The 21,794-nt window shown below is 41.0% G+C and overlaps 1 long non-coding RNA gene across 4 annotated transcripts in view; it reads left to right on the top strand.

Annotated features, from left to right (window-relative positions):
- The first annotated feature begins 236 nt into the window (after positions 1-236).
- The window catches only part of LOC115078044, a 46,222-nt gene continuing 24,664 nt past the window's right edge, over positions 237-21,794 (top strand). For 3 of the 4 annotated variants that reach the window (XR_003853073.1, XR_003853075.1, XR_003853058.1), the window contains exons 1-5: positions 237-321; positions 425-481; positions 1,101-1,177; positions 6,138-6,167; positions 10,474-10,541. This is a non-coding gene — a long non-coding RNA (uncharacterized LOC115078044). Of the gene's footprint in view, positions 322-424; positions 482-1,100; positions 1,178-3,593; positions 3,720-6,137; positions 6,168-10,473; positions 10,542-21,794 lie in introns of all 4 variants that reach the window. The other variant, XR_003853066.1, reaches the window with a different exon arrangement.

Here is a 21,794-nt window from a genome sequence, read left to right as displayed (position 1 = left end):
AGCCATAAAACAGAATCAGAAGGACAACTGGCTGTTGGAATGTTGATTGAATCTCTGGAGAGCATTACTGGAGCCAAAGTAGAATGTGATGAAGAGCTAACCGATGCAGTGATAGATGATCTGCAAAAGTTGTTTTGATTGCCAAGAACTGTCTGATAACAAAGTGTACTGAGAAAATGCAGATCCAGCAGCTGACATAGACAATGGTGGCCATTGTATAAATTGTACAGACATGGAATTGAAACATGCAGTGGTGGATGCCGAGATGATGGATTACTTTATTAAACTAGAAGAAAAAGATTGTCTATCCCTAGTAGCGGAGTTAAGAATAAATATATATATTATTTTTTATGGATGTTATGGCAGAAAACCCAACAAGCTTTTGGAGCAACTTTCTCAACTTTGTAAACATTTTATGTTATAGCTTATGAATGGATCTTTCCTGACTGGAGAAAATGAAGATGCAGGAGACCCACTGGTGGTAAAGATATCCTGTGTTTGCTCTTTTTGCACTTGCAATAACAATGTACCTGAAAAACATGGAAAATAAACAAAGAGATCACAAACGGACTTTCGGAATGGAAGATGTGGGGGATGATGGTGGCATGAAATGGAGTTTTATAAACAGTCATGCATACATTTTCTTTATCATAAAAGCATAGTCAATTCATTCTCAGAAAGAAATGGTGCTTTCTTGCACTACATTATAAGAAAATGTTGGTACAGGGTTCTACATGATGACTGTAAAGTGTGTGTCATAAAAATACAGGGGCAGAATTTTCACCAGTGTCTGAGATGGTGCTGGGATAAGCAGAAACTAAGAAGTGTTTGAGATAGACTATGTCTCAAGCGTGTCATAAGAATATTGGTGTGGGCGGGGTGTAAGATGAAGATATTGAGGCTTTGTAGCGAGGATGTAAATGTGTTTATGGATGTTATCAAGTCTGTCAAAAACGCAGAGAACTCCCAGGCAGCCCTAAATCATCTTGCTAGGCCCAAAAGCAATTAAGATAAAATAAGGTTTGCTGACTGAATAATCTGTGAATAGAGTGTACCTCGTTTTTTAAAGCAGCACAGTGATGTTCTTGTATCTTTTTCAGAAATGGAAAATCTAATAGGTGTTCGAAGTGACCCAAGATACATTTTGTAATAACAGCAGTACTAAGTACAGAAAGCGGTAAGCAGTTATTTGTAATATGTGTGTTTTTAAACTTTCCACAATAAAGAATAATATAAGCACATTTAATAAAATCTATGGGCAGAATGACCCCAATTTTTTTGTAAAAGATGTACATAGAAAAATAAGCCACAAACCTTTTCTTGACCCCTCTAACTAGACAATGCATGCTGACAGCTAGAAATGTAGACTAATAGATTCTCTGTGTCTTATACACTTCAATTTATTGTAAAAGATGTGAATAGAAAATGAGTCAGAGCTTCCAATTCTCTTTTCCAAGGATAGAGGTTCTTGGGTCTTATTTTCAGAAATGAAATATATTTAAAATAGCAATGTTATCATATAAAAACAATATTGACTCATTTGTTATATTTTGCCCATTTGTTTCAAATGAATTTATATCCTTAATAAATACCCAGGCAAAGGGAGTAATAGAGTGGCCCAGGATGAAAGAGGAAGCATAGATTGTACACAAAGACTTTGTATGTCTAAATACCTTATCTTTCTTGTGATAGAAACATTTAAAGGGATCATGGCCAGCTATTACTTTATGGTGGGTGGGGGACTCGATTAAATATCTTGGGGTCCATATTCATAGAGATACCAATCTCTGGTACAGGTGAATATCTCACCACTTATAGGGGAATTTAAGAAACGTACTCTCAGTTGGATGAAATGTCCCTTTCGCTTATTGGAAGGAAAGTAATGTTTAAGATGTCACTTTTACCCAAATTATTATATACTTTGCAGATGATGCTTTTAATCCTAACTAAATAAGACCTTAAAGGGCTTCAACACCTTTGTGGGATGACCATAAAGCAACGGTTTCCTTTGCTAAACTGATGATACCTTCCTTAGAGGGTGGCTGGGGGTTTCCTAATTTGAAATATTATAACTTAGGGCCTCATTTTCCAAGCAGTTTACCGCGTGCGATAAATTTGCAAATTGCGCTAACAGCTGTTACCGCGATTTGCGAATGCAAATTAATAATTTGGTAGTCAGGGGGCGGAGTTGGGGCGGAGCATATGTAAAACGGGAACCAGTTTATCGTGTGCGGCGAAACAGCCGCAGTGGTAGCGCGGCTGCTATCGCGGCTAATAACTATAACCCTCTGATTTGCGTTACGGAGTGCGCTACGGGCCAATAAAGGGTTATCGCGGTCCACGATATGTCCGGACAGCCTGTTTCAGGCTCGGGGGGGAGAGAGAGAGAACTATCGTGTGCTGCGATGATGCTTCTTCGGATACCGACAATATCGTGTGCTGCGATGTTTCTTCGGGTTTCCTCGCGCACCGGGAAAACATCGCGAATGGCGCTAATGTTTTCGCAAATGGCAAAAACATCACTGCACGCGATGTTTCCCCGCTGCACGAAAGAAGCCTCATTTGCATTGGAAACACCCCCTAATGCGTTACCAATGCGATATTGGAAAATGAGGCCCTTAGTGAGTGCCTTGAGGGTTTTAGGGACAGTCTGGGACAGACTTCAAAAAATACACCATTGCAAGATTATACCCCTGAAGAAGTCCACGAAACACGGACGTGTCGGGTTCATGCCGGTGTTTTGGAAAAAGCTGTCACCTCTTTACGCCACGCATAATGAATGATAAGTGATCTGTCTTTAATATATACTTTATAAAATTTTCAAAAAAATTGCAAAGCACGGAAAATTTGAATGTTGATACCAATGATTATAAAAAAGGTCTTTTTGCGTTAAACCAGTTTTCAGAATAATGGTTAACGTTGTATATATTTGACACCTTTGAAGTGAGTACCCTCTGATAAATATAGAGAGGCTCCCACATTATATGAGGTATCACATTCTACAAAACAGCTATTACTTATGATGTTCGTATGAATTGAGTATTTGCCTAATACATCATAATTGTACAGTTCTTTGTTTACTACTCGTTATTACAAAATGAAGCTTCATTTAAAGCTGTGATTATGCTGAAAGCATTATGTGATGGGACAGACTTCAAAAAATACACCGTTGCAAGATTATACCCCTGAAGAAGTCCACGAAACACGGACGTGTCGGGTTCATGCCGGTGTTTTGGAAAAAGCTGTCACCTCTTTACGCCACGCATAATGAATGATAAGTGATCTGTCTTTAATATATACTTTATAAAATTTTCAAAAAAATTGCAAAGCACGGAAAATTTGAATGTTGATACCAATGATTATAAAAAAGGTCTTTTTGCGTTAAACCAGTTTTCAGAATTATGGTTAGCGTTGTATATATTTGACACCTTTGAAGTGAGTACCCTCTGATAAATATAGAGAGGCTCCCACATTATATGAAGTATCACATTCTACAAAACAGTTATTACTTATGATGTTCATATGAATTGAGTACATAGCTGTGGAGCAATGTTTTGCTTACCCCTAGGACTTGCGGTTTTTGCTTCATATAGGATCCAAAGATCTTTCCACTTATATTTCCCATAATATCTTCATGAAGTATATACAATTTGGCTGAAAGACTGTGAGACAGATGTTGTTGCTCTCTTGGATGCTTTCTCCTTGGCTACCAATTTGAGGTAATCCTTGATTTTTCCCGGACAAGGCAAGACAATATCTTACACAATTAACTCAAATGGGCCATAGCATGTTTAATGCTTTTAGTGGCTATCAAAATAAGCAAATATGTTCCTTCCCTCATTCTCGAAAGTTCCTCAGTTTTGAAACCCAAATTTTCTTATAATATTTACAACTTGCTAGTTTTATAACAAAAACTCTTAGGATAAGTCAGTCATCCCATTCCTCTGGACCATTTCAAAGACTACTACAAATGATTCAAGGGAGGAAATAATCATTGGCAAGCCTATATAACTTTCTCTATTCCACTACCTCTTACAAATTGTTTGTGGTATTAGCAGGGTTGTGGAATTTGGATATGGGGTCTGATCTTGATGATAATGATCTTCTTTATGGGATTGCTGACATTAACATAGAAACATAGAAATGATGGCAGAAAAAGGCCAAATGATCCATCCAGTCTTTCCAGCAAACTTATGGTAGCATCAAAAGGATCAGGCTTATTGGTTAAGGGTAGTAACAGCTACATCAGCAAGTTACCCCCATTCTTATTTGTTTTCCTAGACCTTAAAATTTAGAATCCTTGTTGGTTGCTGTCTGAATCTGATTCCCCTTTTTTTCTTTTCCCCCTACCATTAAACCAGAGAGCAATATTGGAGTCGTATCGTAGGGATGTAAATCATTTTTTGACGATTTAAAAAAATCATCAGATATATTTTAAATCGTCAAAAATCATTAAGAGTCGCGATACAATAGAAATTCCCCCGATTTATTGTGAAAAATCATAAATCGGGGGAGGGGGAGGGGGAGGGCGGGGAAAATCGGCACACCAAAACAACCCCTAAACCCACCCCGACCCTATAAAATGAATCCCTTACCTTCCCCCACCATCCCGAACCCCCCCAAAATATTTTATGAGTACCTGGTGGTCCAATGGGGGCGCGGGGACCGATCTCCCGCTCTCGGTCCATCGGCGCCATTTTGGCTGCCACTCAAAAATGGTGCCGATGGCCCGATAAAAAAAAAAAAAAACACCCGACCCTTTAAAAATGAACCCTTAGCTTCCTCCACCCTCCTGATCCCCCCAAAACATTTTAAAATTACCTGGTGGTCTAGTGGTGGTCCCAGGAGCGATCTCCCGTTCTCAGGCCGTCGGCTGCCACTCATAAAGTGGCACCGATGGCCCTTTGCCCTTACCATATGATAGGGTATCCGTGCCATTGGCCGGCCCCTGTCACATGGTAGGAGCACTGGCTGGTCGACGCCATCTTTAAAGATGGCCGCTGCCATTGTAAAGATGGCCACTACTGTATTTAAAGATGGCCGCCACCATCATAAAGATGGCCACCGCCATCTTTAAAGATGGCGCCGGCCATCCAGTGCTCCTACCATGTGACAGGAGCGGCCAATGGCATGGATACCCGTTGGCCCGAGAACAGGAGATCGCTCCCGGGACCACCACTAGACCACCAGGTAATTTTAAAATGTTTTGGGGGGCTCGGGAGAGTGGGGGAAGCTAAGGGGTCATTTTTAAAGAGTCGGGTGGGGTTTTTTTTATTGGGCCATCGGTGCCATTTTAGAGTGGCAGCCAAAATGGCGCCGATGTCCCAAGAGCGGGAGATTGGTCCCTGCACCCCCACTGGACCACCAGGTAATCGTAAAAAGTTTTGGGGGGTTCGGGAGGTTGGGGGAAGGTAAGGGGTTAATTTTAAAGGGTCGGGCCTCACTAAAAAAAAAATAACGATGTGAATCGGAACCAATTCCGATTCACATCACCCCAGATCAGATTTTTCCCCCCCTCTAGCCGAACCCGATCGTTAAGACGATCGGGCACACGATTCACATCTCTAATCAGCAGTATGAAGGCTTATTGATTAAGGGTAGTAACCACCAAACCATCAAGTTTTATAAAACTATATCTTCTCCGGGGTATATGAAGTGCTTTGCTAGTACTGCAACTTTGTCATGGGCTCTGGAAATGTTCCCCAATTCATAATTTTTGGGAAGCCATGGTGAAGTTTCTGTCTGAATTATTGGGGATTTCAATTCCTATGGAAGTATCTTTAGGTATCTTGGGAATATTTTCTGATGATGTAATCTGTAATAACTTTGAATGCAATTTCTTAATTAAAGGGACTTGCATAGCTAGGAAATGTATATTACATAAACGGATACAAAGTAAGGTGCCGATGTTTGACTTTCAGTTTTTAGAAATGTTGGACCTTCTGAATTTGGAGTATAAGACTTGGATCATGGCCTTGGGGGGAGGAGATCTGCTTTATCAAGATAAGGAGCCCGATGTCAGATCCTTTACAGGGCAGATATGCTCTTAACTCTTCTTTGGCTACTTCTGCAATCATGATTGGCTGAGAATTTTGGCTGCATCATGTGATGTTGATGCTGTTTCTTTTATTTTTCAGATTTTTTCATGGGAAACAGGAAGGTGGAAGGTGAGGGCAGGGGTTGGGATGGGCTATTGATGATATTATTAATCTATACTTGTTTATCTCCTGATGTTTCTGTATGTTGAAAACTCAATAATGACATTTAAAAAAAGAAAGAAAGAAGGAAGTGTCTGAGGATGGAAAAGAAAGGAGGGAAGGGAGGGAGAGCGGAAATGAAGGAAGATCCTGAGGCTAGAAGAGAGGGAAGAAAGGAAGAGTCTGAGTCTGGGAAAAAATGGTTGGTGGGAGTGAGGGAAGGAAGGAATGAAGAGTCCAAAGTTGGGAAGGGATGGAGGGAAGGAAAGTGAGGGACATAAGGGAGGATTTGAGGCTGAAAGAAGAGGACTGGGGAGGAAGGAAACCCCATGTATGTTGGGTAAGAGTATAGTGATAGGAGTATACTATCGTCCACCTGACCAAAATGGTCAGACAGATGATGAAATGTTAAGAGCAATCAGGGAAGCTAACCAATTTGGCAGTGCAGTAATAATGGGAGATTTCAGTTATCCCAATATTGACTGAGTAAATGTAACATCAGGACTGGCTAGACACATAAAATTCCTGGATGGAATAAATGAATCCTTCATGGAGCAATTGGTTCAGGTACCAATAAGAGAAGGAGCTATTTTAGTATTAATTCTTAGTGGAATGCAGGATTTCGTGAGAGAGGTAACGGTGGTGGGGGTCAATTGGCAATAGTGATCATAACATGATCAAATTTAAACTAATAACTGGAAGGGGGACAATATGTAATTCTACAGCTCTAACACCAAATTTTCAAAAGGCAAACTTTGATAAAATGAGGAAAATAGTTAGAAAATGAAAAGTGCAACTTCAAAGCTTAAAAGTGTAAAACAGTGTTTAAAAATGCAATCTTAGAAGCGCAGTTCAGATGTTCTCCATGTATTAAGAAAGGTGAGAGTTAGGCAAAATGATTACTGGCATGGTTAAAAGGTAAGATGAAAGAGGCTCTTCTAGAGAAAAAAAAACATCCTGCAAAAATTGGAAGAAGGATCCATCTGAAGAAAATAGGAAAATGCATAAGCATTGTCAACTTGTGTAAAACATTGATAAGGCAGCCTAAGAGAGAATTTGAAATGAAGCTGGCGTAGAGGCAAAAACGTATAATAAAAACGTTTTTAAATATATCCAAAGCAAGAAACCTGTGAGGGAGTTGGTTGGACTGTTAGATGACTGAGGGGTTAAAGGGAAGATAAGGCCATTGCTGAAAGACTAAATGAATTCTTTGCTTCTGTGTTTACTAATGAGGATGTTGGAGAGATACCGGTTCCAGAGATGGTTTTCAAGGGTGATGATTGGGATGAACTGAACCAAATCACTATGAGCCTGGAAGATGTAGTAGGCCAGATTGACAAACTAGAGTAGCAAATCACCTGGACCAGATGGTATGCACCCCAGGCTTCTGAAGGAATTCAAAAATGAAATTTCAGATAGATTAGTTAAAATGTGTAACCTATCATAAAATCATCCATTGTACCTGAAGATTGGAAGGTGGCCGATGTAAACCTAATATTTAAAAAGGGCATCAAGGGCTATCCAGGAAACTATAGATCAGTGAGCCTGACTTCAGTGCCAGGAAAAATAGTATAAACTATTCTAAAGATCAAAATCTCAGAGAATATAGAAAGACATGGTTTAATGTAGCATAGATAGCATGGATTTACTGAAGGCAAGTCTTGCTCACAAATCTGCTTCATTTTTTTGAAGGGATAATAGATATTTGGATAAAGGTGAGCCAATAGATGTAGTGTATTTGGATTTTCAGAAGGCGTTTGACAAAGTCCCTCATGAGAGACTTCTAAGGAAACTAAAAAGTCATGTGATTGGAGGCGATGACCTTCATTGGATTTCAAACTAGTTAAAAGACAGGAAACAGAGAGTAGGATTAAATGGTCTATTTTCTCAGTGGAAAAGGGTAAACAGTGGAGTGCCTCAGTGATCTGTACTTGGACCAGTGCTTTTCATTAAATTTATAAATGACCTGGAAAGGAATATGACAAGTGAGGAAATCAAATTTGCAGATGATACAAAATTATTCAAGCAGATTGTGATAAATTACAGGAGAACTTTGCAAGACTGGAAGATTGGGCATCCAAATGGCAGATGAAATTTAATATGGACAACTGCAAGGTGATGCATATTGGGAAAAATAATCCTTGCTGTAGTTACATGCTGTTAGGTTCCATATTAGGAGCTACCACGCAGGAAAAAAATCTAGGCATCATAGTAGATAATACATTGAAACCATTCGCTTAGTGTGCTGCGGCAGTCAAAAAAGCAAACAGAATGTTAGGAATTATTAGAAAGGGAATGGTGAATAAAATGGAAAATGCCATAATGCCTTTGTATAGCTCCATGGTGAGACTGTACCTTGAGTATTGTGTACAATTCTGATCACTGCATCTAAAAAAAGATATAGTTACGAAGGAGAAGGTAAAGAGAATGGTGACTAAAATGATAAAGGGGATAGAACAGCTCCCCTATGAGAAAAGACTAAAGAGGTTAGGAATGTTCAGCTTGGAGAAGAGACTGCTGAGGGGGGATATGATAGAGGTCTTTAAAATCATGAGAGATCTAGAATAGGAAAATGTGAATCGTTACTCCATGAAGTTAGCAAGTAGCACATTTAAAACTATTCAGAAAAAAATATTTCTCACTCAATGCACAATTAAGCTCTGAAATTTGTTGTCAGAGTATGTGGTTATTGCAGTTAGTATAGCTGGATTTAAAAAATGTTTGAATAAGTTCTTGGAGGAGAAGTCCATTAACTGCTATTAATCAAATTGTCTTAGAGAATAGCCACTGCTATTACTGGCATCAGTAGCATGGGATCTACTTAATGTTTTGATACTTGCTAGATACTTGTAGCCTGGAATGGCCACTGTTGGAAACAGGATGTTGAGCTTGATGGACCCTTGGTCTGACCCAGCATGGCAATTTCTTATGTTCTTATGTTCTTAAGGAATGAACAAAGACTCCAAGTCTATGGATGGAGGAAAGAAAAAGAAAGGAAGGGTCTGAGGTTAGGGGCTGGAAAGGGAGGCAAGGTTTGAGGCTAGATATTGGGTGGGGATGGATGGAGGGTCTATGGCTGGAGACTGGCTGGAGAGGGGGTGGGAATGGTACTGAGGCTAGAGACTAACTGGTGAGAGGGGTAAGTCTGGAGACTGGCTGGTAAGTGGGAGGGAGTCTAGGCACTGGCTGGGGAGGAGGGAAAGGTGATATTTGGGATAGAAGGCTGGAGACTGCTGGGAAGAAAAAGGTTGGCTGTTTGTTGGAGGGAGTCATAGCTGGATGCTGCCTAAAGGTGATTGAGGCTGGCTGGCTGGCTGTGGGAGGAAGTCATGACAGTAGGCCTGCTGATTAGTTGGGGGGTGCTGGCAAGCAGGACTTGGGGATGGCTGACTAGGTAATTAAGTATCTGGCTGATGGAGAGGAAATAGTTGGGTTCAGTTGACTGGAGAGAGGAAGGGGGAGGCTAGTTGGATGAAAGAAAGTTAGAAAGTAGGGAAGTACCTGAAAATTTAAGAAAAAGAAAAGGTTAATGTTCATAAAGTACATGAGATCACAGAAAGTGCAAGACAGGTGACAATATCTGGAAAAGCTAAGAGAATCTGGGAATGTACTCTGTAATGTAAACATTCAAATGGATAGTAAATATGGTAAAATGGGAGAACACAACTATTTTTTAAGTATGTTAGTGATTGAAGGAAGTGCAAAAGTGGCATTACAAGATTCAAAGGAGAAGGAGAGCCACATACAGAGGCTGATGAGGAAAAAGTAAAATTGCTTAATAAATATTTCTAGTCAGTGGTCATATGGAAGGCCCAGGAGCAGCACCACCTAAAATGAACACAAATAAAATTGGACGTGAGGTAAACCTTAATCAATTTTCAGAAAAGTGTGTTCGTAAGGAGCTAACTAAACTTGGGGAAGCCAATATTCAGTGATACTTAGCCAGATAAGTAATGACTTATCCAGGTAAGTGGCTGCTGCTGAATATCTGGCTTTGTTCAGTGGTTACCAGACAAACCACTTATCTAGCTAAATAGATAGCCGGATATCTAATGAGTGGGCAATGGGTGGGTTGAGGAGGAGCTACTTATCCATCTAATATAGCCAGATAAGTGCTGAAATTAAGACTTCTCCACCTATGGTAGATGGATAAGTTAGACCTGCTCAAAAGGAGATCTAAACTTAGCCAAAAATGAGTTATCCAGCTAACTAGTAATTTCTATGTGGATATTCATCAACATAACCATACTGCTGAATTTTCCTTGTACTTATATAGCCATTCAGCTTTGAATATTGAGGCCAATGAAGATAAGACAATGGGGCCAAGAAGAAGGATATAAGGCGGTAAGTAAGATGATGTCCACCTGCCCAGCTAAAGCACACCAGGAATGATCCAAATCCGGTCCTGGGTAGGCTGGTAACCGACAAGAGTAGTCCAGGTCTGGTCCGGGTCGAGGCAGATAGCAAGGCAAGGTAATCCAAGTCCAGTCCTGGTCGAGGCAGGTAGCAAAGCAAGAGTAATCCAAGTCCGGTACGAGTCGAGGCAGGTAGCAAGGTAAGAATATCCAAGTCCGGTCCAGGTCGAGGCAGGTAGCAAGGCAAGATAATCCAAGTCCGGTCCGGGTCGAGGCAGGTAGCAAGGCAAGAGTAATCCAAGTCCGGTCCGAGTCGAGGCAGGTAGCAAGGCAAGAATATCCAAGTCCTGTCCGGGTCGAGGCAGGTAGCAAGGCAAGATAATCCAAGTCCGGTCCGGGTCGAGGCAGGTAGCAAGGCAAGAGTAATCCAAGTCCGGTCCGAGTCGAGGCAGGTAGCAAGGCAAGAATATCCAAGTCCTGTCCGGATCGAGGCAGGTAGCAAGGCAAGGTAATCAAAGTCCAGTCCGGGTCGAGGCAGGTAACCGACAAGAGTAGTCCAGGTCTGGTCCGGGTCGAGGCAGATAGCAAGGCAAGGTAATCCAAGTCCAGTCCGGATAGAGGCAGGTAGCAAAGCAAGAGTAATCCAAGTCCGGTACGAGTCGAGGCAGGTAGCAAGGCAAGAATATCCAAGTCCTGTCCAGGTCGAGGCAAGTAGCAAGGCAAGATAATCCAAGTCCGGTCCGGGTCGAGGCAGGTAGCAAGGCAAGAGTAATCCAAGTCCGGTCCGAGTCGAGGCAGGTAGCAAGGCAAGAATATCCAAGTCCGATCCGGGTCGAGGCAGGTAGCAAGGCAAGAGTAATCCAAGTCTGGTCCAGGTTGAGGCAGGTAGCAAGGCAAGATAATCCAAGTCCGGTCCGGGTCGAGGCAGGTAGCAAGGCAAGACAATAAACAGAGAGGCAAACCAAGTCAGGCAGGGAGACAACAGAATCCGAGCAAAGCACCAGCACAAGATAGCCTGTAGCTGAGGCGAAGCTATGCTGAAGTCAAGACTTTAAATACTGAAGTTCTCCCGCACAATTTGCCGGACTTCTGGGAGTGATGCGCTTAAAGGGGGCGGGGCCTCAGCCCAAAGTGCGTAGTGTGATGCCGCTGCCTGCCAATGATGCCGCGCGCTGGAAACGCCAAGAGCCAGGGACCCTGCTGATCATGAGTGGTAACACAGAGCTCATACTGTTACTGATATGCCTGCCTGCCACTCCCAAATACCACTACAGGGGCCTGCCTGTTACCTGTCTGCCTGTCATACCACATACACCACCTTAGGGGTCCTGCTGCTATTCTGCTTACCTGCCATGACTCTTATAACACCACAAAGATCTATTACTACTCTGCCTGCCAATCTCCTTACACCATCAGAGGGGTTTTACTGTTACTGATCTGCCTGCCTGCCTGCCTGCCTGCCATGCCACAGATATACCACCACAGGGGCCTGTTACATCTCTGCCTACTTGCCAAGAACCAGACCTTAAGAGCTTTACTGTTACTATTCTGCCTGCCATGTCCCAGATATATTACCAGTGTGGTCTGACTGTTACCTCTCTGCCTGCCTACCTGCCATATCCCAGATATAAAACCATGGGGGTCTTACTTTTAACCACTCTTTCTGCCTGTCATGCACTTTATGCTATCACAGAGGTCTTATTATAATCACTTTGCCCGCCTCCCTTGTCCCTTATACCACCACAGGGGATTTACCTTAACAGTTCTACTTGCTTACTATGCCCCTTATGCCACCACAGGAGCCTCACTGTTACCCTTTTGACATCCTATTTCCCAAATATACCACCACAGGGGTCTTACTGTAACCACTTTTCATAAGAACATAAGAACATGCCATACTGGGTCAGACCAAGGGTCCATCAAGCCCAGCATCCTGTTTCCAACAGTGGCCAATCCAGGCCATAAGAACCTGGCAAGTACCCAAAAACTAAGTCCATTCCATGCAACCATCGCCAATGGCTATTCTCCAAGTGAACTTAATAGCAGGTAATGGACTTCTCCTCCAAGAACCCATCCAATCCCCCCTCAAACACAGCTACACTAACCGCACTAACCACACTCTCTGGCAACAAATTCCAGAGTCCAACCGTGCGTTGAGTAAAAAAGAACCCTCTCCGATTAGTTCCAAATGTGCCCCATGCTAACCTCATGGAGTGCCCCCTAGTCTTTCCAGCCTGCCATGTCCATTATACCACCACTGGGTCCTTGATGCTATTGCTCTGTCTACCTGCCATGCTTATTATGTATGAGCATGGTAATTTTGGTGCATCTATGTTTTTTCTGTTGGTAGTTTGTTGTTTATTCTAGGGTGTTTGTTTATGTTCAGAAAAAATGTGTAAAATAACAAAAAATCTCCTTCATCTCCATCTGTTTTACTATTCTTTGTTTTGTTCTTAGCTCTCTATAGTCTAGCCTTGTTCTTTCATCTTATTTGTTGAACTAGGCAGTTTTGTCCCCAGAACAAAAATGTGAAAATAGGTAAAAAAAAAATGCAAGCTTCCCCTCCCACTCCACCTTTTTTATGGTACTTTTTTTCGTTCTACCCCTCTATAATCCCAGCCTGGTCCTCCCACTCTGTTTATTCTACATGCAAGCTGAGGAGTGCAGTCAATCATGGATAGCACAAAGACCTAGGCAGGCCTTGTCTGCAAGACATAAAACCATAAAAGAGAAGGGATGGGAGGATAAACATATTTTTTGTCTTTCCAAATTTTTTCTGGGGACAAAACACCTCAGCATCACCAACAACTAAACAATTAGGGCAGAAGAACTATGCTGAGCACCAAACAAACAACATGGAGGTACCAAAATTCCCATAGTAGCGTATAATAGGCATGGCAGATATGCATATTAGAGAATGAAACCCAAGGTGGTATATCAAGAGCTGGCAGGAAGGCAGAGTGGTAGCAGCAAGTGATGCCGAGTGGAAGAAAGAATGCTAAGATAAAGGATAAGGGGTATATCAGCAAGGCAGAATTGTATTGGAGTTGTCTGTCTTCCTGTGGAAGTACTTGCCACATGTCAGATTTAATACAAGTGAAAGATCTGTCGTCAGTATAATTTTTCTGACATGACCATTTTTTTCATTAACTACTTGAGCTTGATCTTGTTATTTGGCAGAATTATTGGTATCTTGTGAAATTTTCTTTCTATTTAATTATTTTCTGTACCAACTTTCATGACAAGTCATATCACATCGGTTTACATCAAACATGGGTTACATCAAACAGGTTACATCGAACAGGGGCAATAACATTGGCAATAAATGGGTAATAACAAGGGTGAGTTACCTCGAACAAGGGTATTGTTACATTTATTTATTCATGAGGTTGGTTGGAGGGTGATGATATTGTGTTGTTCATTGGGTGAGTTGGTATGCTTTGTTGAACAACCACATTTTTAACTCCTTTTTGAAGGTTTTTAGGTTTTCTTGAGTTCTGAGCTTAGTCGGTAGGGAGTTCCAAAGTTTTGGGCTACCAAGGGAGAGTGCTCTTTTTTGGGTTGAGGTGAGTTGATTTGAGTGCGTTGGTGGTGTTTTTAGGAGTCCCTTATTTGCTGGTCTAAGGTTTCTGCTTGGGGTATGTAGTTGTATGTAGGGGCTTAGCCAATTTTCTTGTTGTTCATATATAATTTTATGTAGGATGGATAGGACTTTGTATTCAATCCTGTATCTTATTGGTAGCCAATGAAGTGAAATAAGTGTTGGGGTGATGTGGTCATGCTTTTTTGCTCCTGTGAGGATTCTTGCAGCTGCGTTCTGCAGAACTTGGTGTGGGCGAATGGTGTTAAGAAGTAAGTTGAGAAGAAAAGAGTTGCAGTAGTCTATGTTGGAGAAAATTAGTAATTGGAGGACTGATCTGAAGTCATTGTTGGAGAGAAAAGGTTTTAGATGATGGAGTGTAAGTAGTTTATGATAACCGTCTTTGATTTTTGTTGATATATGGTTTTTGAATGAAAGTTATCTGTCAATTATTACTCCGAGGTTGCGGGCGTGGTTGATTGGAGATATGATCGAATTTTGGTTCATGAGGTTGAGCGGTGGTATTTGAGGAGAGTTGTTCTTTCTGTCTAGTAATATTAATTCAGTCTTGTTGAAGTTGAGGATGAGTTTTAGGTTGGCTCGTATTTCCTTTATGCTGTTTAGGTAACTGGCTGTTAATTTGCATGTTTCTTCTAGTGATTTTTTTATTGGGATTAATATTTGAATGTCATCAGCATAGATGAAGTGGGTTAGATTCAGATTTGAAAGGAAGTGGCATAATGGGAGCAGACAGATGTTAAAGAGCGTCGCTGAAAGAGTGGATCCTTGGGGAACTCCAGTGTTTAGGTTGATTTTCTTTGAGAGGGAATCATTAAGTAGCACTTGGTAGGATCTTTGTGACAGGTACGAGAAGAACCATTGAAGGGTTGTTTTGTTAGCTCCTATTTCAGATAGACGATTAATCAATATAGAGTGATTTACTGTATCAAAGGCTGCTGATAGGTCGAGCAGGATTAGAAGGTAACTTTGGCCTTTTTCAAAACCTTTGAGTACAAAGTCATTCATTGCAAGTAGTAGGGTTTCAGTGTTCAGTTGCTTTCTGAAGCCAAATTGAGCGGGTAGGAGGATGTTGTTTTCATATAGATGGTCAGTGAGTCGAGTGTGGACAACTTTCTCAATGATTTTAGCAATGAATGGGAGGTTTGATATGGGTCTGTAGTTCAGTGGGTTTTCTGGATCTAGATTATTCTTTTTCAGAATGGGTTTGATGATTGCTGATTTTAGGCATTCTGGGTAGTTTTACAATTTTAGTTAATGTCTTGGTTATTGGTGGTTCGTGATTTTTTATTGTTCTAATGGATATGGTGTCAATAGGGTGTTTAGCTGGATTCATTTTTTAATGATCATTTGGATTTCTAAGGAAGATGCTGTTTCAAAGCTGGACCAGGTTTTTGTTTGAATGTTCAGTAATTTCTGGTCTTGTGAGTCATTTTTTAGGTTGTTCTTTATGAGGATTTTGATTTTTTTGTTAAAGAAGTCTGCAGTCATTGCTATTGATCTTTGGTGTTGAAAGTGATTGATCGTCAAAAGATGATTTTGTTAGGCTTTTTTACTATGTTGAAGAGAGCATCTTAGGGTTTTGTTGGTATTTGGTTATTTTTTTGGTGTAGAAGTCTTTTTTTGTTTTATGGATGAGTTTTTTTGTATTCGGCTAGTTGTGTTCTGTATGCGTTTAGTAGTGTGGTTGTTTTGTTTTTTCTCCATAATTTCTCTATTTTTCTGAGTTTCCTTTTGGCTGCTCTGATGTTTTTGTTGTACCAGAGATTCTGATTTTTTGGTTCTTTTATAATTTTTGTTGTTATGGGATTTATCTTATCTGCTATTGTTTTCATTATGGTGATCCAGGAAGATGTTGCATTTTCTGTGTTTGATAGATCTATATCTGTTAGTTCAGTTTGAAGATTTGCCTGAAGAGTTTCAATGCAGAAAGGTGGATGATAGGAGAAGGATTTGATTGTGTTTTTTCTTGTGGTGTGTTTATAATTTGAAAATAGATTTATGTGGATGATAGAGTGGTCTGACCATGGTATTTTTGATATCTTTGTTTGGTGGTTAGACCAAAAATTGGTATTGATGAAGATTAGGTCTAGTGTATGACCTGCTTTGTGCGTAGGGCCATTGATAATTTGATTGAGTACCAGTGATGATAGTGCATCAATGATTGAGGAGCAGGCAGGCGAGTAGGGGATAGAGTCAATGTGTAAGTTGAAGTCATCAAGAATAATTATGGGTTTGTTAATAGATAATTTGGTCAGGAAAAATGTAATAAGTGGTGAGCAGTTTTTTTCAAGAGTATTGGGGAGGCAGTATACTAGGCAAATTTTAAGTGTGGAGAATCAAATAGTGCAATTTCCAGTGGAGAGCAATTGCTTGTTGGAATTAGTTTCATTTCTAGGTTTTTTTTGGTGATGAGCATTAGGCCTCCGCCTTTCTTTTTAGGTCTAGTTAAAGAAAAAGTTCTATAGGTGGAGTTGTTGATTTGGTTGATTATTACTGTGTGTGTTTTTTGCCCATGTTTCTGTGATGGCTATAAAGTCTGGTTTTTCATCTTGGAGAAGGTCATTGATGACTGGTATTTTTTTTTATTATTGATCGGGCATTAAAGAGTAGGAAAGAAAGTGTTAGTTATAGAGAGATGTGTTGTTGTTGTGAGTAATGGTTGTGTGTTGATATTTAAGTTTTGTTTTAGATTTTGTACCTCTTTCATTCCAGTTGATGTCAGTGTTTGGTCCATTTCTGTTGTCCTTGCAGATTGTGGAGGATTGATGTTTTGCCATTCTTCTTAACATTATTAGAAAATCTGGAGATTATGTACTGCTGGCACTGTGGATTGCACGAAGGGGTGCACAAAGGGGAGATCCCCTTTGACTCGCCCCTTCGGTGCACGATGCATGGCACACGATGCCTGGAGGTGTCGCTGTCTTAGCGCTGCGGTGCTGGCGATGTCGGGTTGGGGGGTGTGGCTAGGGATCGCAATCTCCCTCTCTGAGGTCCCAGTAATTTAAAAGGCACTTGCCTTTATTTCTCTGTTGTTGTTCTTTCTTTCTCTCACTGACGCTGTTAGCAGTTGGTGGTGTGTGGGTGGGCCTGCCCTGTTGTCCTTTGCCTGGAGGTGTCGCTGTCTTAGCACTGAGGCACTGGTGACGTCGGGTTGGGGGGCCATGGATAGGGATCGTGATCTCCCTCTCTGAGGTCCCAGTAATTTAAAAGGCACTTGCCTTTATTTCTCTGTTGTTGTTCTTTCTTTCTCTCACCGGCGCTGTTAGCAGTTGGTGGTGTGTGGGTGGGCCTGCCCCGGTGTCCTTTGCTTGGAGGTGTCGCTGTCTTAGCACTGCGGCACTGGCGACATCAGAAGAGGTTGCCTGAGTGAACTCATAGAGTTGTGACACACAGCCCATAAGTGAATTTTCCATCCATGAGACTAGGGCCCAAACCTCTCCCAAGGAAATATTTTGTAGACTCTTGGACAGAGGGGCAAGTACACACTTTATTGGGGCATAAGCCAGGCAGTTGACAATACCCATAGTTAAGGAAAGCTCTTCCACAATATTTTCTTGTATATCCAACTGCCTCAAGTCCACTCCAAAGATCCTAGCAGTTTGAGTCTGGAGGTCTATCATAATGCACTCTCTATTTTCAGTCAGAGCTTAAGAAAACAACTGATGAAGTCTGACCACACTCTATTACCCCCATCTTCATTACAGCCCAAGCCTCAAACTGTGGATCCTGGGCTACAAAGGAGTCAGTGGGTCAAACAACAGAAGCAGAAACTTCAGAGTAATATCAATCCTTCCCTTTTCTCTTAATCACTGTTGCAAACTTGAATCAAATTTCACCCTTCCCAGAACTCCTGGACACAGTGTCTTGCATGTCAGCTATCTTAACTTTTCCCTCTCCTCCACTTACTTTATTTATTTATTTGTTTAATATACCGATATTCACCCAAGAGTATCACATCGATTTACATAATATCTAGTGAGATAGTGTGATTAAAGGTCATACTATCCTTACATTGAGACATTGTAAAACTACATCGAAGTATAGTTATGTAAAGGATAGAATTATTGGGCGATAGCATGGAAAAGAAGCGGAGTAAACAGTACACACATATACGGGAAATCACAACAAAAAATATGCGGCATATAATGTACTGGACAATAACAATATAACAACCAAACAATTATTTATTTTATATTTGCACACTAAATAGTGTGCATTACATTCAAAGTATGGTATACAAAATTGTGAATGCGACAGGGCCCCGACACGGCCGTGTTTCGCTTCCAGCTGCGTCAGGGGGACTGGATTTTGTTAAAATCTACGAATTGAAAATTAAATATATTATTGTACAGGTAGACGTCCTACACAAATTACACCAAATTTTTATTTTGTAGCTATAAAGGACTTAGACAAGCACGGGAAATTGTGAAACTCCAAAACAGGTGCCAGAAGGTGTAAAAAAAAGGGGGGGGAGAGGGAGTAGGGAGGGGGAAGAGGGGAAGGGGGAAGGGAAAAGAGGAGAGAGGGAATAGGGAGGTAAAGGGATATGGAGAGGTGGAGGGGGCAGGGGGCAGGGGGGCAGGGGGAGGGGGCAAGGGGAAGGGGAAGGGGTCAGGATAAAATATTGTTTATGTGTAGAGAATTTGTTACAGGATTCAAGGTCACTTATGTGTATTTTGAGTAAATCAGGTGATTTAAACTGTTGGGGAACCCGCTGAATCCAGCTGAAACAAATAAACAAACTAGACCAAGACAAAAATTGCGCCGGGATGTCACCAGAGTTAAGAAGAGAATGTTTTGAAGGACAGCTGTGAGGAGCCAAGATGTGAAATTGCCATCGCAGATGACAAGCTGGTCAGGAAAAAATGTAGGGGTAGAAATACCTTATAAGATGACTAAGGAGAACTCGGGCTGTTAATCTCATGTGGCTGAAGTTGGCTCATAGCTCATAGCTCAATATGCTGGAAACATCGTGAATGTGATCAAAGATTCCTACGAAGAGTAAAATATGAAAAGAAAAATCAAAGGAATTAGGGGGGGGGGGGCCGTGAAACAGAAGGCATAGTAAACTTAGCCCAAAGGATGGAGAGTAGTGATAGTAGCATTCTCAACTCAGTCGAAAAATAAAATTAGTGAAAAAAGCCGTGGAGCGGCTAAATTTGTAGTAGTGAAGATTCAATAGAAAGCTTACTGAGATGGTTAACAAAACCGCAGATATCGGGACGGTGGTGGGGGTATTCAGACCAATGATTTAGCAACATTACTGTGTATGCCGTGCTTTGTTGTTTTACCTCATCACTGAAGTCAGAATATAAATGTGGAAGGTTATACAAAGCCTGAATTCCAAAAGAAAAAATTATATTGCTAACACAGGCTGCGTGTAGATTAGGACTCACCTGATACCATGCAGGCAAGAAGGTAAATAATGTATTTCCACAATGTTTGAGAATTGGACCAAGCTGGTCTCCAAACAAACTGAGAATAAGACAAATTATGTGAAAAATGATGTGACAAGATCGTTGCTACAAGGTCCGTGAAAATGATAAAAAAAGCTAGAAAATAAACTTACAGTCTAAGGGGGTTATACACCTCACCGCGATGTGCCAGAAGGAGACACTCAGCTCTGGCGTTTAAATGGCCGGTTACATAGTAAAAATGCGCGAAAAACAGGGGAAGTCATATGACCCTGGTTTGACAGTATCTAAGAATCAACCAGGTGATACTGTATAATAATTAGACAGACACCTCATATAGCGTCAATGAAATAGACGCTTGAATGAAAACTGAAGAAGTACTAATTGAACTTGTAATTCAAGCGGGATAAGTTGGACAAAATAGCAAATAAAGTAGTAAATAATAAATATAGGAATGGGGAGAGGGATGTGGGGGGGAGAGGGGGAGAAGGGGAAAGGGTGGGTGAGGGGAAGAGGGGGAGGGGGGAAGGAAGGGGGGTTGTGAGGTTGTTAGTGGAGGTAAACCATGTAAATCAAACAATCAGAGTTAGAAATTGACTAAAAAAATCCCCAGGAAAACCCGATTAATGTAAAATATGTACCGTGCTGCAAACAAACAAATAAAATATATTAATAATAAAAAATATATGAATTAACTCACTTGATGAGCTTGATTACTGTGGCGGGATGGAATGGGGGTCAAAAAGAGGTTGAAAGGAAGGAAAAAAGGGGAAAGGGGGGAGGGAGGAGGGGGGAGGGGGGAGGGGGAGGGGGGAAGGGGGGTTGTTGTATGCAAGGAGATCAAGAACAAAAACAGCTGAAAGGGGGCAGGGGAGTAACAACTACCAAAGTTAACTGAACTTCAGGGAGCTACGAAGTGACTAAGCTAGAAAAATACAGACCACTCTATTTCTCGATTCAGGCCTGATGGGGCCAATGAATTGAGTTCATATATCCATTTTTGTTCTTTACGTATTAAAGCTAAGGACCAATTACCTCCATGGGAGGGTTTAGTTTGCTGTTCCAGAGCAAAAAAACGTAAATCAGCAATTGAATGGTTTTGTACCTGCCAGTGATCTACCAGAGGGGCTTCTAGACGATTGGACTTCAGGCATGAGCGATGCTCAATAATTCTTGCCCTAAGCAGGTGTGTGGTTTTGCCAATGTATATTGAGGGGCATGGGCACAGGATCGCGTATACCACACCACTTGAGGCACAGGTAGTTATATCGTGAAGAGTATATTGTTTTAGAGTTGATGGGTGTATGAAAGTTTGGATGTTCAAGGAGTGTATACATACTGAACAATGGTTGCAGGGACTATGTCCTCTAATGGTATCTTCGATGGCAGGAAGGGATGGTTTATGCTCTGAGGACACAAGACTATCTTTCAAATTGCATCCCCGGATGAAAGTAAACCTTGGAATTTCTTGAAAGATGGCATGTGGAGCCAGTGAGTTCCAGTGAGCTTTAATAATGTTAATGACCACGTGACTATGTACAGAATAAGGCAAAACACACGTGAGTTGTGAAGATGGTTCCACATGATGGTGGATGAATAAAAGGTCTCGATTAATGTATAAAGCCCTTTTATAGGCTCATTTGTTAATGCGTCGTGAATATCCGCATTCCTGGAATCTTTGAATCATTACACTAGCTTGGTGGATATAGTCATGGCGGGAGAAACATAGTCTTCGGATACGTAGAAATTGCCCAACTGGGATGTTATCTCTTAAGGGTCGTGGATGGTGACTAGTGTATTGAAGTAAAGTATTTTGATCCGTCGGTTTATGGAACCAAGAAGTGATGAAGGTATTATCTTTAACACTGACTGAAATGTCCAAAAATGAAATATGCTTCCGGTGTAAGCAGAACTCGAATTGAAGGTGTTGGTTGCATGAGTTGAGCCAATCTCGAAAGAGGAAGTACTGTATATCGGTACCAGTCCAGATTAAAAAAATGTCATCAATGTATCTTAACAATAAGTCACAAATAGAGAGATCACATTTAAATCAATGTGTAACCGTTTATTGAATTCACAACAAACTTCCTAACTAGACAGAATAAAACCTAAACTAACACATTCACTCCATACTCACATCCATTTAAAAATACATATATATTGCACAAATAAGTTTAATTAAATATGTCTACAAAATCAATTTCAAATATGTAAACTTTTCATTAAA

This window comes from Rhinatrema bivittatum, chromosome 1 (genome assembly GCF_901001135.1).
Source record: "Rhinatrema bivittatum chromosome 1, aRhiBiv1.1, whole genome shotgun sequence".
NCBI lineage: Eukaryota > Metazoa > Chordata > Amphibia > Gymnophiona > Rhinatrematidae > Rhinatrema > Rhinatrema bivittatum.
The sequence above is the reverse complement of the archived record's forward strand: the minus strand, read 5'-3'. Positions and strand labels throughout refer to the sequence as shown.